This window comes from Spinacia oleracea, chromosome 6 (assembly GCF_020520425.1).
Source record: "Spinacia oleracea cultivar Varoflay chromosome 6, BTI_SOV_V1, whole genome shotgun sequence".
Lineage (NCBI taxonomy): Eukaryota > Viridiplantae > Streptophyta > Magnoliopsida > Caryophyllales > Amaranthaceae > Spinacia > Spinacia oleracea.
Window position 1 is genome coordinate 20,739,494 of NC_079492.1, and position 17,681 is coordinate 20,757,174.

Below are 17,681 nucleotides of genomic sequence, written 5' to 3' on the forward strand. Positions count from 1 at the left end.
ATTTTTTTTAATTTTATGTATTTGATTCTTTTTGGTTTCAACATAATTATTAATTCAAGTATTAAAAAAACATAATTGAGAAGAAAATATTGACGTATTCTTTTTTTGCATCAAAAGAGTTTTTGGTGGGAAATAATGAGGAGGTAAATTGTGACGCTTTTATGCATCAAAAGCGTTTTGGTGGGAAACATGGGGAGGTAAATTGTGACGCTTTGTTGCATCACAACCAATTTGGTGGGATTTCGTGCCTAATGAAGCTCGACAAAACTCCACCATAAAATGCGTCCTTATATTGAAGGAGTGGCTTAAAAAAGCGTCACAAAAGCCAAAGATTATGGCTACTAAAAGCGTCATTATATAGTGGCCCAAAATATAATGACGCTTTACTGAAGCGTCATTTTAGAAAATTGTGACGCTTTTTGGTGTCACTTTTTGACTGAATAAGCGTCACCTATGAGTCCTATTTTTTTTGTAGTGTCTTGATCTACATTTTACTATTACCACTTGAATCATCAATAATCTGCAAAGAAAATTTAATGTCAAATCACTACTACAAAAATGGGCAAAGAGATCCTTAATAAAAGACCCTTTGGATGACATAAGGGGTCTCTTTAACAAAATAGATCTAATATTAGAGATAAAGGGTCTCTTATGATTCCCGTGGTCCACAAATTACCCAAGGGAGGATAAGAAAGAGACCCCCTAAGTGAGCTCACAGGTCCGTTATGTGTACTGGGGTCCACACCTCCACAAAACATGATAAGAAAAATACCTCTTAAATACCCCACGGGTCTATTTTATACACTTGGGGTCCGCAAAACCTAAAATGATATGATAAAGAATAGACCCTTAAGTGAGGCCACGGGTCTCTTTTACCCCAAATTAAAATGAAGTAAAATAAAATTATACGCACTATGGAAACGTATGTAATACCCAATTTCCCGTGTGATGCCCTTGTTCGTTTTTCTTCCTTAGTTCATTTGTAAAATCTCTATTGGAGTCTCAGCCTTTCTCTCTCCTCTAGTTGTCTCTCGATGATATTGTCTCTCGTCGCCGCCCACACCGCCATAACCTCCCCTCGCCGCCCACACCGCCATAACCCACACCTCCACCACCCTGGTAAACCACCTCCTACTCCGCCGCTATACCGAGTTGGTCACTCTTGACTAATATCAAATCAACTGTTAGGGTTTCATAATCCGTAGTTGAAAGGAAAACCAATTCTTTTAACGAGGTTTAGTTTCCAAAAGCTCAAAAGGAAGGAACCTATAAGAGTACTGTCCCCACCTACAGGGTAACTCAGGTATCCCGATCTCATCTCTTTAATGTTCTTATTTGCATTTTATTGGGTAGATATGTTAATTAGGGGTCGGGATTTGGTTTTGTTTGTTTTGATTTGATGTGGTCTATGTATATATACAGGAAATGATTGAACTTGATGCTCTATTCTAAGGCTATTTGTCACTGTTTGTTAAATAATTTGGAACCTTTGAATTGAATTGGGAACTTGTGGTACTGTGTTAATGTTTAACATTAAATTGTTTGATATTTTACTTGAATTCTGTAGATTTCAAAATAATTGTGGTAGGTCTTCGTTTCCTATAATTTTCTCTTTTTGAAGAAATTTGGTTTAAATGAACTTTTATAAGTCTTTTACTCTGTTGTTGTTAACTTTTTATATATTTGTACCAATATATTCATATTCAACTGAGAAGTTTCAAGGTCTTCACATTCGTAATTTGATGGTTTCAATAATTTATTTGAGCTGTATGACTGTGAGTTTGAGTGTGTTCTCATTCGTAGTTTGATGGTTTCAATGATTTAATTGATTTATTTGAGCTATAGCTCAATGATTTATTTGAGCTATATGAGTGAGTTTGAGCTATACAAAATGATATATGCACCGCTTGCTAATGTTTTTAAGACTTGTTTTAGAATAAGTTTGTCTATTTTGTTTATTGTATACTATTTTGGATCTCATGAGCACAGTGAGGATACATATAAGTTGTACTTGTAGCTTAGGATACACATGATCTCTTAAGACTCTTAACGGGTGGATTAACTTTGTATTGTTTTACTGCATTTGGCTATTGAGATAAAATGCTTCATGCTTTGTCAGTATTTGAAGAGGCTTATGCTGCCAATAATTAACCAAAGAGAATGAATTCATGAGTAATGAGTGCCAAAAAGCCTTAAATTCCCTACATGAACTCCAAAGCGAGCTCATGCGCAAGTCAATGCATGTTGGTTCTTTAGGTAATGGATTGTTCAGTATGCTGTCTATCTCCTGAATGCACTTGTTTGCACATTAAACAACTTTCATTGTACTGTAGCGTTTGCGGTTGGGACAAGTAAAAGAAAAGACCAAATGGCTCTCCTCCTTGAGTGGCTTAAAGCGACAATTAAAGGTACTGATACAAGCATATGCAGCTAGTCTGTATCTTCAACATTTCTTTTCTTGTGCTGGGTGAGAGATGCTTCGAGGCTAACTTAATTATCTTATTTTTATAGATATAACCATTAGCTGCCATTAGCTCAAGTTCTGATGCATATTGTCAGCTATTGTATATAACTCTTGCTTCGACACATATGCTTCCAACTAGATTTTTTTCATCAATCATGTTTATCAAATTATTGTCAAGGCTGAACATATTCTGCCTCTTCAAGCACTTGTCTGTTTACTCATGTTGTTTCATGAATGGAAAGTTTAATTCATACTTTTTTCCTTCATAAGATTGCATATGAATTTGGCTTTACCAGAGAGGCGACTACGATGAATAGGATATGGAGATATTTGTACGAGAATTGCAAGAATAGTTATGTACTGGTACCACGAGTTATGAAGGACATGGTCAGTAGGTAAGCTGTTCACTGTGATTATGAGGAGCCACGCAATCTCGTCCACTCTTTCACCGTTCACTACTTTAGATTTGTTAGCTTAGACAGTTTTGACTATACACACTTTTTGTCTTTATCATCTTATTCTAACTTGGTGTAAAATTCTCAGTTTTTAGGAACCTCTAGAATAATCTCTGTGGCCATACTCGAGCTTCAACATTAGTTATGTTGTTTTCTTATTTGGTAAAGCTTCTCATATGAGTTTTGTTACATTTTGTAGTAATGGTGTTAGTCTCTCCCTCAGCTTGCACCCACCACTTACATTCAGTTCTTACCAAGTCTTGATGGCATCAATGCTAAAAATAGAGATATCTTCTGATAATGTGTGTAACATGTTTTGAACTTCTGATAATAACATAGTCCTTATTAGATTTTTGCATGGATTTGACCGCTTAGTCTCCTAATATATCTTCATATTTTGCCTACTGAGATTGCATGTTGATATAATTAAAGCAATACGTGAAATCACCTTTTTTACCGTTCGCTAGCCTAAAATCCTTAACCAGGTACTTTGTTAATTGTTATAACAAGCCTCAGGAACGTATACTGGATTTTTAGAAAATATTTTGTCTTCTTTTTACGAGTAGATTACCTTCTATTTACTGTGTTGTTTCAGTATTCCGAATGCTTGCATTTGGGTCTTTTGGCTCTGAACTTAACAGGTTTGCTGAGGTGCTGATGCCTGTTGGTGATGTTGTTTTGTTGATGCAGTGGAATTGGGATGCAGAGGACTTATGACTCACCTTCGCACATTATCATTGTTCCAGAGATGGAAGGAAGCATCATGGTGTCTCTAGCGGATAGAAATTCAACCAGGTTTAAGTCAAACTTGAATTCATTTCCCACTACATGACATAAGTATGGTAGGCCTGGTATTGGTGATGCTCATTCTTCAAGATCTATTCCTCTAATTGAAAGACATCCTATTACAGTTTCTCAGTATTTCGAACAACTTTTAGATTTACAAATGTAAATTTTTAAGTTTGAAGATCTGTCCAGTCATGGATTATTTGTTTTTGTAGAGGTTTTTATTATTGCACAAGTTGTAGAAGATTTTGATGTAATATTTATTTATTTATTAATAAAAATATTGTCATTTTTGTTTTTATGGAGCTACAGAGGTATAGCGTATTATTTTATTTTTTTTAAATAAAAATATTGCAAAGAGACCTGGTATCTTACCTAGTGGGTCTCTGTGAAACGAACAAAGAGACCTGTTATCTTACCTAGTGGATCTCCGCGAAACGAACGAAGAGACCTGCTATCTTACCTAGTGGGTCTCTGTGAGACGAACACAGACCTTTTATCTTAGATATGGGGTCTCTTTCCCTTCTAAATTAATTTTTCCATGCCTTACATAACAGACCCCCTTTCTTACTTAAAAGGTCTATTATTTTTAACAAAGAGACCCCCTCATATGAGAAGGTCTCTTTATCAAAGAGACTTTTGAGATAGAGACCCCCTCTCAGAGGGTCTCTTAGGCCCTTTTGAATGGGTCTCTTTGCTTATTTTTGTAGTAGTGAATATATATGAAGTATGATGAACATTCCATAAAATCAAGGGAAAATTAACAGTAAGCTTAACCAGCTTGATCCTAACTAGTAGTGGTCTTCTCAAAGTAATACCAACTATTAATCAAGGGACAAATCAAGGGGAAAATGCATGACTATTAGAAATATAGATATGAACAATGAATATATATATATATATATATATATATATATATATATATATATATATATATATATATATATATATATATATATATTGGTAAATTAGTTAACTTAATTACCAAAGGTAGAAACCCAAACAACAACCAACACAAAACAACAAGGGAAACAAAAGCTAAGGGAGCACAACCCGCACCCAAGCAAAAACAAAAAACACTAAAATATTCTACAAAGACACCAGTCAAACTGATGTTCATTAACTTGCTGCTTAAACTGTGACTTTCTTTAATTAGCAGGCTTGCCCATTTGAAAACCAAAAAAAAACAAGACACCAGCCAAAGAAGCTACACAGCAGAACCAGAATGAACAGCACAAGGCTTGCACAAAAGAACTGCACAACAACAAGCTGAAAAAGAAACTGCACAACAGCAAGCCAGCCTGAGCAGAACAGTATGCCTGACTGACTGCAAACCTGCAAAACTATGCAACACCAGGACTCAGCAGTAGCATCAGCTACAACAGCAGGACTCAGCAGTAGCAGCAGATTCTGAATGTCCACTACGAGAGATTACTTTGAGGTAGGAGGTTTTTAGTGTCATATCATGAAATTGACTAGGAGATAAGAAAAGATATGAGGGAAAATGGACTAAGACACTGACTACAATATTCTTTGTCATAGTTGTCTGCTTCGATATTCTTAAATTTGTAATTTTTATGCTTGTCTAATTTTTAATACAGAATCGTGCATTTATCATGTATCACTTATTTCCTCCTTGATGATATTCTTTCTTGCATAGATGAATTTATAACTGGTGGAATTCCTCAGTTGACTTCTTGTTTTTAGTCATATATTGGTACTTTTGTGCATTTCCTTATTTTTTTGAAATTTTTTGAAGTTGTGAAACCAATTTGATATGCTATAATGCTAATATAAATATAACATTGTTGCCTCGATGACTTGTAATAACACTAAGAGCTTTCTTGCTGCCTTCTTTTTCAAGTTTCCAAGCTAATATTATCAGTTAATTACTCTTACGCATATTATATGTCAAAACAAAATTGTTTCCCATAATATAGGGAGGATTTAGGGCTTTGCAAGCAAGTATGACTCTAAACGGTACTATTTGTCCAAGTTGTATTTTGTTTGACTTAAGTTCTTATATGTACGAACAAGTGGTTTTAAATTTACGAAATAAATGTTCATTCAGTTTTCTAGAATTCGGAACTTGATCCAAGTTTTCAGGTTTCAGAACCTTAGTTTACAAGAATAACAAGACTGATAACTTGTAATGCTTGGTTATGATTGGTACTTGCTGATATTGAGCAATGAAATTATGTGACATGCTGGCCGTGATGTTTGCTTGTTGTCCTGCTTACTAGAAAAAAGTAATTAGTTTATGGTTACTCTTATGTTGGATGGATGGGTTTTGGAAAGGCTTTAGGGGAGGTGGTGGTTCCGAGAAACTGTATTTCAAGGCAGAACGGACGTTGAATACATTTAGTAAAATAGAGTTGAGTGTAACTCTAGCCGGAGGGAATGGCACAAAATGTATATTTTCTATAAGAGGTTGCTTTTCTTTTGAACTTTCATCATTTATCAAGACAAATATGTAGTAGCTCAGGTAGGTCTACAACATTGGGTCATAACTCATGAGCACATTTATATTTCTGTTCCTAAATTTTTTACTGTACAATCTTTCTTTTGCTTGTTATTGCTGCATCCTTACATCAATTATAGATTATTTGTGAGTTTGACAATAGTTTTCATTGATGTAGAAAAATCTCATTTACAAGCTTGATTTCAGGAAACATTTCTTGGGGAGGACCAAATTATAGTAACTATGTATATTTCCTGGATTTTGCGATTATAACTACATTGCTTCAATTGTTTTGATATTTTGAGTTTTTATACATTGGGTACAACCGATGGTTGATTTTGAAATGCTTCTACCAAACTTGCAATGCCACACAAATTTACTCTATTTTTAATCCTAAGTGTTGGTTTTGCAACTAAATACTCCCCTCCCCGCTTGATGGTTTAAGGTTGAAGAAGAAGAAAGGAAGCTTGAAGCTGAAGAAACAGAGAAGCAGTGCTCGAAAGTAAACACTGAACTGAAAGAATAGGAGATTAAATCCAACCATTTTAAAGAGTTGGAGGAGAGGTAGCCAAATCTTACTTTCCAAGGGGAATATATCTTATGAAGAGCAATATATCGTATGATGATTAATGTTCTTTAGTTTCCAAGGGGAAGTGTTGTGTTTTAGATTTAAGTATCACGGGACACTTTGTTTCAGGTACTGGCATGAGTTCAATAACTTCCAGTTTCAACTGATATCACATCAGGTATGTTGGATTTATCTTGCATTCTTTATTGTTTTTAATAATTCCATAAATTTGTGATTTTTAGTTTGAGCATTCATTTGTTTAGTTTTCTTCTGGCTCGTCTAACACTGTTCATGTCTTTGTAGTCCATATGTTAGGTTAACCAGCATGAGGACGAAGATAATAGGCGTGTCTTCTTTCATGGAGATCTCAACCAACAACTATAAAGATGGGAGATTACCACCTTTTAACCTTTTTACTCACGTACGATGATATTCGTGTTATGTGTGCATCTGTATTGTTTTGACCTTTTTTAGTGTGCAAGGGTATGAGGCAAACACTGATGTACAGTGAGCAAGGGTATGAAAGTTAGACACCTAGAACAGCAACAAGTAGATAGCTAGATGGCTAGAAATTATTTCTCAAATAGCAGTTTCTGCAACAGCTTCCCTGTTTCTATTATAATGGGATTTTTAGAAATCAATTTCAATCATAAGTTCCAGCATTCCAAACACTTTTCTTTTCTATTTTCTTTCTATGCAATCTTCAGTTCCTTAATCAAATTGGAGAATACACTATTTCATTTTCGATTCTGGACTTCTTGTGTGTATCTGTTTTAGGCTTTCAACTACTTCTCATGTTATCAAAGCTGTAGATTCTTAATCTTTTGAGTTTAGTTCCTCTTGTCAGTTATAGATTTAGATTAAGACCTCAAGAAATTTTTTTTCCTTTGATATAGTATTCATTAAATTATGTTTATTTTCCTTCAGATGTTTTGTGTCTTGCTCATCTTCAGTGGTGGGTAGATTAGGGTTAGAGAATGTGTACATCTACAGCTTTCATCCTACATATTTATACATCCTTATGGAGTTGACACTAAAACCTCAGAATATCTTTATTCCCAAACCCAAGAACGTAAATAAGCTTGCTTTAAAATGGTAGTCACTCTTTAAGTTTTAAGGAAAGGTACCAAATATTTCAGTCAAAAAGATATGCCTGCAAGAAGATAAAAAAAAAGAGAGAAAAGTAGTCTTTCCCCATCACCCACACCAGCTTAGCCTGCAAATGTCCAGTAGAACCAGATAAACTCTACAGAGTTTTTGTCTCAAGGTCTGCTTCATTTGTCGTTTTATAATGAAGTATTCAGCTATCTTATGTGTTGCTGAATTGCTTCTATGGTATATGTGAGACTGTGACATGTGATTTCAATCACTGATTCATTGTATCTGTGAGCATCATAAATTAACTAACAGAAACCATAGTTTGTTAACAACCCAGACCTAACACCAAACTCGTGTTTCAGCTAATATCAACATAATACCTTATTATGATAATACTAAATCTAAGCATCTACCTTCTAATGTCACCATCATCCATAAATAATCGACAACTATAAAGCTTGTTTCAGCTATAAGTTTATCTATAAAGCATGAAACACAGTTAATTAATTCCATATGAAATTACCTTGCATTTGGCAATAGTGTCAAAGTCTCTTGTCTCGGCCTGGTTGTCACCATTGCCACCAGAATCTTCAGTAATCTACAAAAAGCATTTTAATATGTAAATTAGATATGCCACATTTCAGGTAATGATACATGATGCTCAATCAGAATAATATCCAGAAATAACTAACCATATTTATTGCTGATTCCGCACCATCTAAAAGGTTCGATAAAACATTTCTTTGCATACTTCCTTTAAAACTTGTCCCAAAAAAGAAGCAATCATTTTAAATGCCTGTGTTGTTTCTTCGAACTTGGTATTCAGAACTTGATTTTGTTGCGCAAGGTCCTCATTTTGCTTCTTGACAACTGATATTTCACCTTTCATGTTCTCCACTTCCGTAGCATTGTTGTTAACATAGCTTGACCCTTCTTTCCTCAGCAAACCTTCCACTCCAAAGATGTCGCTTTGCTTCACTCCAAATCCATAATTCAGAGGACGTTTAGGTACTTCACCTTTATACATGAGCTCATTAAAGACTGCATTCTCAATTTCAATTACGGAATTTGAAGAAGAGGAACTCGCAAGGTTTTCTTGGACCTTTTTGTTGGCATCCTCCTGTTATATAATATGAAAAGATCACTCAAAATCTATCAACCAAGAATACTATGTACAAGTAAAGAAAAAAATAAATAGACTTCAAGAGACAAGATTGATTTATAGAATTAGCTCAATGCAATGATACCACAAATTGATGAGGAAGTGTGCCCTCTTTAAAGCTTCCATCTTCTTTGGCGTAAACTGATTTGAAAAATGCCAATTCGCTAAACTCTCCTTTCTTCTCTTTCTGCAATTTCAGGAAAAAAATAAATTGAAAACTGAAATTTTGAAGTTCTAAAACCGACTATCACTATATTTGTTTAACACTTTCAGTTGTTATCCCTGTAGTAGGGTTGCTGGGTGCACTGCCACTTTGCCAGGGGTGACAGAGTCGGCAACAGAGGCAGTGACATCAGCAAGCTCTCTGCTTGTGTTGGGCTAAGGGGAATTCAGGAGTACGTTGCCTCACCTAGGCAATAACTGATAGCTGCTTTAGTGCTTTTCATTAGACCCTTATCTGATCCATTTGCTACTTCACAATAAATAAGAAACACTTATGGCTAATTGGTCTATTTTGATCTAGTCCAGTGTGGAAAATTCAATTGGAGATTTGAAGATCATATAGATACAAATTTATATATTATAAGAACACCATGCTAAACAGCTGTCTTAAGGAGTCTAGCAGCAAATTTCGAGGAAGGAAAGAAATTATACAGTCATCTCTTGAATATGACTCTCTCTCTATCAAACTTGACGTGAAATATGTTGATGGACGGAGCTAAAATAGGAAACTTGAATATGTGGGATTTCATCATCAGGACATTGAATAAAACCAAACTTATTTCAGGGTAATAGAATAAGTGTGGATTAAGTTCACATTTGGCATTAGAATCAAACTTTCAGATACTGAGAAGTTATGCTGATATCTTTTCTATCTCTTTGCATGAGGGTATCACAATTTAGTATTGTTTATAACGTGTTCTGTAGCAAGTGTCAACTAAATCTTATCTTGATGTGATGATTGTTTTTTGATATATGTTTCATGTTAGATGTTTGCAATACTATGTTACTCCGTCTCTTCATTTGACCTCAAATACCCAAGTTGGATGTTTTACATTCTGATTTTTGACATGTCTATGGACACTTGATATTTCATTGCGGATCAAAATTCAAGATATCTTTCATTAATTACCCAAGTCTGGTTTATGGACACATACCCCTGAGTCCATGTAATATACTTCGTAGTTGTATTGCCAGCATGGCTGAATATATAGTTTAACTGGAATCTGTTAGGTTATAATTTAGGTTATTCACTACAGTGTTGTACACTTGTACTGTTTTAGCAGTTCCTTTCTGATGATGATTTTTTATACGTACCCTTTTTTTTATGTATCAAAGTGGTGTGATTATGTTTTTATTTTCCACCGATCTAATACTACTAGTTACCTTTCTGTAATTAGTCACTAGGAAGCAGCATTGGGGACAACACCAAATGGTTGGTCAACAAATTTAAAGGTTTGGAATGCCTTCACATCCTCAATTTTGTTTCTTTCTGCTCAAGTTTTCGAATCTGCTTCAGTTTGAGGCGCTCTCTTGTTTACCTTGTATGCTTTTGTTATTTAAATTGAATTGTTTTTGCAGCTTCATGCACTGCAGATGGACTTCGTTACCTCTGCTTTCTGATGTTTTCTACTTTAAACTTGGAGTAGCCACGTGCACCCGCTCCCATCCCCAGACCACCCTCCAGAATCATACTTCTTAGTTCATGTTAAAAGTTGACTATATTTGACAGTAATACTTTCAGGTAACCCCATTTCCTGATCCTAAAAGCTCTAAGTTCATGAGAATCTAGGACAACTATCTCCAAAACGTTTGAATATACACATAATTTATACTTCTACAACATGGTTTATAACAGAAACAGAAAGTAGGAAGATTTTCCCAGCTGCTACTTTCAATTCCATTTGCCCGCATAACCAACTTTTCTACATTTCTCTACTTTAACATTAGAAAACTAAAGAATGTCCTTATGTGCGAGATTAGATATGCATATACGAGTAAATATTACTCTTATTTGTTTATGAATTTTAGACTTTTATATTACTCTTATTTGTTTATGAATTTTAGACTTAGCACCTATAGCAATTGAAATGCTACAAACCAAATAACTAGGTTGAAAAGCATACCATATCAACTCTTCGATTAGCAAAGCTTGTAGCACCACCGTTGTGCTTATTGCCTTGTAATGCTCGAGCATTTTTTCCCATTTCAGATTTTTCCTAGTTTCATGAAACCAATGTTAGCATATATAGGTGAAACAAATAAAACTTACTAAATTTAGGATATTTTGGGGTCACAAACCATGGCCTCTGGTAAAATCCAATAATCTACCAATATTTTGGGGTCACTCCTAATGGACACTCCATCAGGCACGTTGGCATAGTTCTCTTCTCGAGATTTATTCACTGAATAGAAAAGATTCTTCTTCAATTTTTATCGATGATTATTCCATGGTTTGTCAATACGCATCACTAGTGCCTTGTTAACTAGAGGTCCATCAGGTAACACAAAATGTTTCTTAAAAAAAAGAAAGAAAAATTAAGTTACGCCACATTAGTAAAAAGTAAAGTAGAAAGAGAAATTCAATACTCAAGCATGGATGATTATGGTGCAAACCAATGTTAACAAAATAATTTGCCTAGCTAGTTCTGATCAGATCAGACTGATCTGATCTGATCTGATCAACACTGATCTGATAAGAACTTAGTGATTCTGCAGAAACTTAACCCGGGGTCGGAACCCCCATGACCAAATAAAAACCTGAAAAACTGGCAACTGATTGATGTACATTGATGGAAATAGAACAAATTTAAAGCTAATTAAACAGTTAAAGAAACCAACCAAAAAATCAGAACCAACGAAGCAACCAAGCAAAAATAAAACTACAATTAACATAAGTGTTAAGAACAATAAATCCACATACCCGAATCATTGTAACAACATTAGTTTTTAACTTATTGTTCACAACATGCCAACTTGGGACTCCCACTGGACAAAGTGAATCATTTTTTGCATTATCTCCAAGGAAGCTCACAAGGATCTTCCCACCTTTTTGAATAGGTTGGTTGAATTCATTGAGCTTGACAATGTATTTGAACCCCTTTGCATCATGCCAAACGTCTCGACGCAGAACTGGTCCCTTTACCCGATGTCGTATTCCATCAGCATCTGTCACAGGAGCTAAATCAGACTAAAAAGTCACCAAGATCGATAATTTACAATTTGCATATTTGATGTAGAGACATGTTTACCTATAGCTATAGCCTCCTCATTCTCATCAAACTCCCTCGATTCTGGCCAATTTGGAATAATGATTCGATGTCGAAGTGTTGGTTTCTTCACAGTAGTATCACTTCCTTCTCCTTGATCAAATTCATTTTCAGTCTCAGAAGCCGATTCTTCAAATTCGTCCCAGTTGTAATTTGGCATAACTTCACTCTCAACCTGATTGGATGGAGGAGATCGTGGAGGTTGAAATTCATTCTCACTGACATGCATGTATGTTGGAGGCAACTGACCAGAAGCAAGCTTCCCGGTTCTCTTTTTCATTGCCATGGTGTCTGGTGGTGTAGGAGATTGTGACATCACATGTTTTGTTGCTCCCAAAGGTGCAACAAATTCTCTTTTCTCTAAATGTGGTTTGACACTTGTAAAAGAAGATACCGGCTGTTGTGTACCTTTTTGAGGCTGTTGTGTAGCTTTTTGAAGCTGATGGGTAGCTTTTTGAGGCTGAATGGTAGCTGTTTGAGGCTGTTGGGATGCTTTGAAAGGCTGCAAAGAAGGCTGCAAGGTAGATTTGAAATACTGCAACACAGGCTGCATAGTAGGCTGGTGTGGATTCGGTGTTGACGCTTTTTGTGTTGCAATTTCAATCAAATTGGGAAGTAGGTCCTTTATACCATCTACTTTGTGTTGTTCCTGTAAGAGTGGGCGGAATTGGTTGTTGTAATGGGTTAGAGGATGGTTTTGTCTGGGTAAAGGATGGTTTTGATAATGCCTTCAGTTGTGGCTTTAAAACCATGGAAGTAGGCCGAGGCAAGGATGATTGTGGTGCAACCATGTTTTTTTAGTAGCTACTGGTTGCTTAATGGGTTGTGATACCGTCCCAACTGTTTGTGACACTCCAAGTGTTGGAAGACTGATCGGTCCCCAGTTTTGGGTGGATGAATCAGAAGATTTTGGGGACTTGGATGCAGCAATGCTCGACCCTTCGTCCATAGCTACCAATGTTCTTTTAGTCCTGTAACTCATATTTTAGTTCCTGTTCAGAAAGTAAGAAACACAATCATCCATGAATAAAAAGGTCATTAAACCAACTAAATTGCTACAAGAATGAATCACTAAATAGGATAATAGGTATTCACTCAAAGTGACAATCATACACGTTAAATCAGTTTAACATTTTCACATAAACAAGAATTACAATGAGCAGAAAACTCAGTATATATAGTGTTAGGTTATGATTCATATGACAAAACATAAATCATGCGGAAAAACCATAAAGCCAGGAAAGCATATTATTTACACATAATCACTTAGCATAGTTTAGATGCATACGCTTTGTTGCGTGCCCTCCCTAGCTGCGCCCGAACCGAACAAGAACAAGTCTTTAGGACTCCAAGTGTCGTCCCTCCGTAGATAGTCCACAGCACGTCCGGATCCGCCTTAAGCTTGACCATCTAGGATCGCCCTTAAGGTACTTAGAATTTTCGGCTATTGTAGGCAATTATATGACTGAATTTTTGCTCTCACAAATCACTTTGAATACTTGAATACTCGATATAAATTATAAGCCCTTAACAGATATTTATAGACCATGGAATAAGTAATCGAATCCTACTAGGATACGAATTAATTAAATTACAATCCTAGTAGAATTCTTATTTAATTAATTTATCTTTTAGGATTAGGAATTTTAATCATTAAACAAATCCTACACTCTTTAGGTTTCGTATGTGAACACAAACTCTACACGAGCATGACCCGCAAGCGTGTAGGCCATGCCCGCGCACAGCCCACACGGCCGCTCGGCCCACGCGAGCTACAAGCCCACGCGAGCTGCAGCAATGCTCGCAGCCCATTGCTGCGCGCGCTGCCATGGCCTGCTGGGCCTGGCGTGGCCTTGGCTGTTCGTGTGGCGCGCTTGGCTTGCTGGGCGATGGCCTGGCTTCGTGTTGGGCCCTCGTCCGGCAGGCCTCGTCCGATGCTTATTCGTACGATACGCTTCCGATTAAATTCCCGGTTCCGGAATTCATTTCCGATACGAACAATATTTAATATTTCCGATTCCGGAATTAATTTCCGTTTCGAACAAATATTTAATATTTCCATTTCCGAAATTATTTTCCGATTCCGATAATATTTCCGATTCTGACAATATTTCCGTTTCCGGCAATATTTCTGATTCCGGCAATATTTCCATTTCCGATAATATTTTCCGATACGTACCATGTTTCCGTTTCCGGCAACATCTACGACTTGGATAATATTTATATTTCCGATACGATCCATATTTCCGTTTCCGGCAATATCATCGTTTCTGGAGTATTCATTTCTTGCCTGTGACGATCTCAGCTCCCACTGAAACCAAGATCCGTCGATTCCGAATATCCATAGATGGAGTATTTAATGCCATTAAATACTTGATCCGTTTACGTACTATTTGTGTGACCCTACGGGTTCAGTCAAGAGTAAGCTGTGGATTAATATCATTAATTCCACTTGAACTGAAGCGGCCTCTAGCTAGGCATTCAGCTCACTTGATCTCACTGAATTATTAACTTGTTAATTAATACTGAACCGCACTTATTAGACTTAACATAGAATGCATACTTGGACCAAGGGAATTATTTCCTTCATATAGAAGCAAAGTTCAAATCTGATTGAGAAAAAGAAATTTATCCTGGCTCTAATTGGTCGTTAGCTCACGAGTGATCCAGAGTCTAGAATATAAAAGTCATAGACTCAAAAGTCTGAAACCTTCAAGGAACTTGAAAAATTTATATTGGAAGGCCTTTTGCTCCGTTCATCCCTTTATTAAGTTTCATTATAACCTGTCACATTACAAGCATAAGCACGAAACAAGATAGAGAAGGAAAACCAGAAAGGAAACAACTAACGGAAACGCACTGAAGATATTATCAGAAAGTGAAGATATTAGCACTATGGAAACAACTAACCTCCAGGTGGCTACCAAATCTCCCTGGAGGTCGAATTAGCACTATGGCCCCTACGAATGTGGAGCGAATGAGTGTGTAGCAGCTTGGTGGAATGAGGAGGGTGATGGATGGCATTTGGAGGGATTGATCTCACATCTTTGGGTGCACGAACAGGAAGCTATCAAGATAATGAGGGTAGCAAAAAGTGAGCAGCCTGACATTCTGTGAAGGGACTACACAAGGAATGACAATTTCACGATTTGTAGTGCCTATCACCATGAAGTAAAGTGCAGGGAGCATAATGCCAGTACCTCGAACACAGCTACATCACAGTGGCTATGGCGTATGGTATGGAAAGCGGTGGTAGCCCCGAAAATCAAGAACCTCATGTATAGAGCAATGAAGGAGGGCTTGCCCACTATGGATAAACTAGCAAGGAGAGACATGCCAGTTGATATTAGCACTATGCACTAGGCAAACCAAAACAAAAACAACTAACAAGATATGCAGAAGATCCGTAACGCACTCAAGATATTATCAGAAAGTGAGAAACAGCTCAGGGTGTCCAAGAATCAAACTACATGGCTTACTGTAGCTCTATTGCAATTGAATTCTACAGATCCCTCTTTCTTAGATCCAGGTTATCTGTAAGAACTTCAAATATTGAAGGTTGTGTTTCACTTTATCCTTATTTATAAACCAAGATTACGCTTAGTCTAGGCTTAATGATACTTAACTGATCAGTAAAATGTTGGATCAAATTGTTCAGATGCAGATGGTAAATGTTGCAGTACAGTTACAAAAACCTTAGTTCAAATTAAGAGAACTAAAAGTACAACCGTAATATCTTAAAACCGTCTCTCTTACTCATGTTCTTCTTCAACCTCAAAAGAATAATTGGAGTAATATTTTGGCATGACCATTTCTGTGGTTTTTCATACCTTTCAAGAATTCGTTTGGCATGTGCTCAAACTCTTCCGACAATTATTTTAAACAGTAAAATCAAATCTCATGTACACAAAATAACAAAATAATGCGAACTACTTCTCTTACAATACCTAGGAGTGATCATAATGTGACTTTACTTACCAAAAGAGAGAATTTCTACGAAGTATAATATTTCTCTTATCCCAAAAGTCTATATGAATTTTTTTCACACGAGTTATCTCATCGTATAGTTATCGTGCAGTTACATTGCCCGTCAAGAAAATTTTTGAGACAACAGGCACGTATGATGGGGGGATGAGTTATCGAGAGAGCAACTATGTATGGAAGAGTGTAGCCTATCTTGGCTTAGATTTTAGTCATTAAAAGAAATGTTCTTGGATGTTTTATAAAAGATGGAAAAGAATTATTGCAAGAAATATCACAAAACACATCAATGACATTAATTCCTTCTATATGTCAAAAAAAAAACTAATTACTTCCCCGCTAATCTTTTTGTTTTTGGTATCAATTTTATATTATGTCAGACTGCCTAGGTAAATTAATCATAGACTTTTATTGAAAATGTTACGTTTCATACGAGTTATAAATCATAGCCTGTTAGGTTATGATACATATGACAATTCATAAATCATGCGGAAAAACCATAAAGCCAGGAAAGCATATTATTTTCACATAATCATTTAGCATAGAATAGATGCATACATGTTGTAGCGTGCCTTCCCTAGCTGCGCCCGAACCGAACAAGAACAAGTCTTTAGGACTCCAAATGTCGTCCCTCCGTAGATAGTCCACAGTACGTCCGGATCCGCCTTAAGCTTGACCAACTAGAATCGCCCTTAAGGTACTTAGAATTTTCGGCTATTGTAGGCAATTATATGACTGAATTTTTGCTCTCAAAAATCACTTTGAATACTTGAATACTCGATATAAATTATGGGCCCTTAACTCATATTTATAGACCATGGAATAAGTAATCGAATCCTACTAGGATACGAATTAATTAAATTAGAATCCTAGTAGAATTCTTATTTAATTAATTTATCTTTTAGGATTAGGAATTTTAATCATTAAACAAATCCTATACTCTTTAGGTTTCGTATGTGAACACAAACTCTACACGAGCATGACCCGCAAGCGTGTAGGCCATGCCCGCGCACAGCCCACACGGCCGCTCGGCCCACGCGAGCTGCAGCAATGCTCGCAGCCCATTGTTGCGCGCGCTGCGCGCGCTGCCATGGCCTGCTGGGCCATGCCTTGCGCTGGGCCTGGCGTGGCCTTGGCTGTTCGTGTGGCGCGCTTGGCTTGCTGGGCGATGGCCTGGCTTCGTGCTGGGCCCTCGTCTGGCAGGCCTCGTCCGATGCTTATTCGTACAATACGCTTCCGATTAAATTCCCGATTCCGGAATTCATTTCCGATACGAACAATATTTAATATTTCCGATTCCGGAATTAATTTCCGTTTCGAACAAATATTTAATATTTTCGTTTCCGGAATTATTTTCCGATTTCGATAATATTTCCGATTCTGACAATATTTCCGTTTCCGGCAATATTTCCGATTCCGGCAATATTTCCATTTCCG

General features: G+C 36.5%; 1 long non-coding RNA gene across 2 annotated transcripts; it reads left to right on the forward strand.

The window, feature by feature from the left end:
* Nucleotides 1-6: 6 nt before the first annotated feature.
* LOC130462810 (uncharacterized) lies at nt 7-4,059 on the forward strand. Of its 2 annotated transcripts, XR_008923612.1 has the most exons (4): nt 7-2,256; nt 2,334-2,408; nt 2,735-2,859; nt 3,610-4,059. It is a non-coding gene; the product is annotated as an uncharacterized lncRNA (long non-coding RNA). The 2 variants fall into 2 exon arrangements; XR_008923611.1 differs by having other exon boundaries at nt 7-2,408.
* The last annotated feature ends 13,622 nt before the right edge of the window (nt 4,060-17,681 follow it).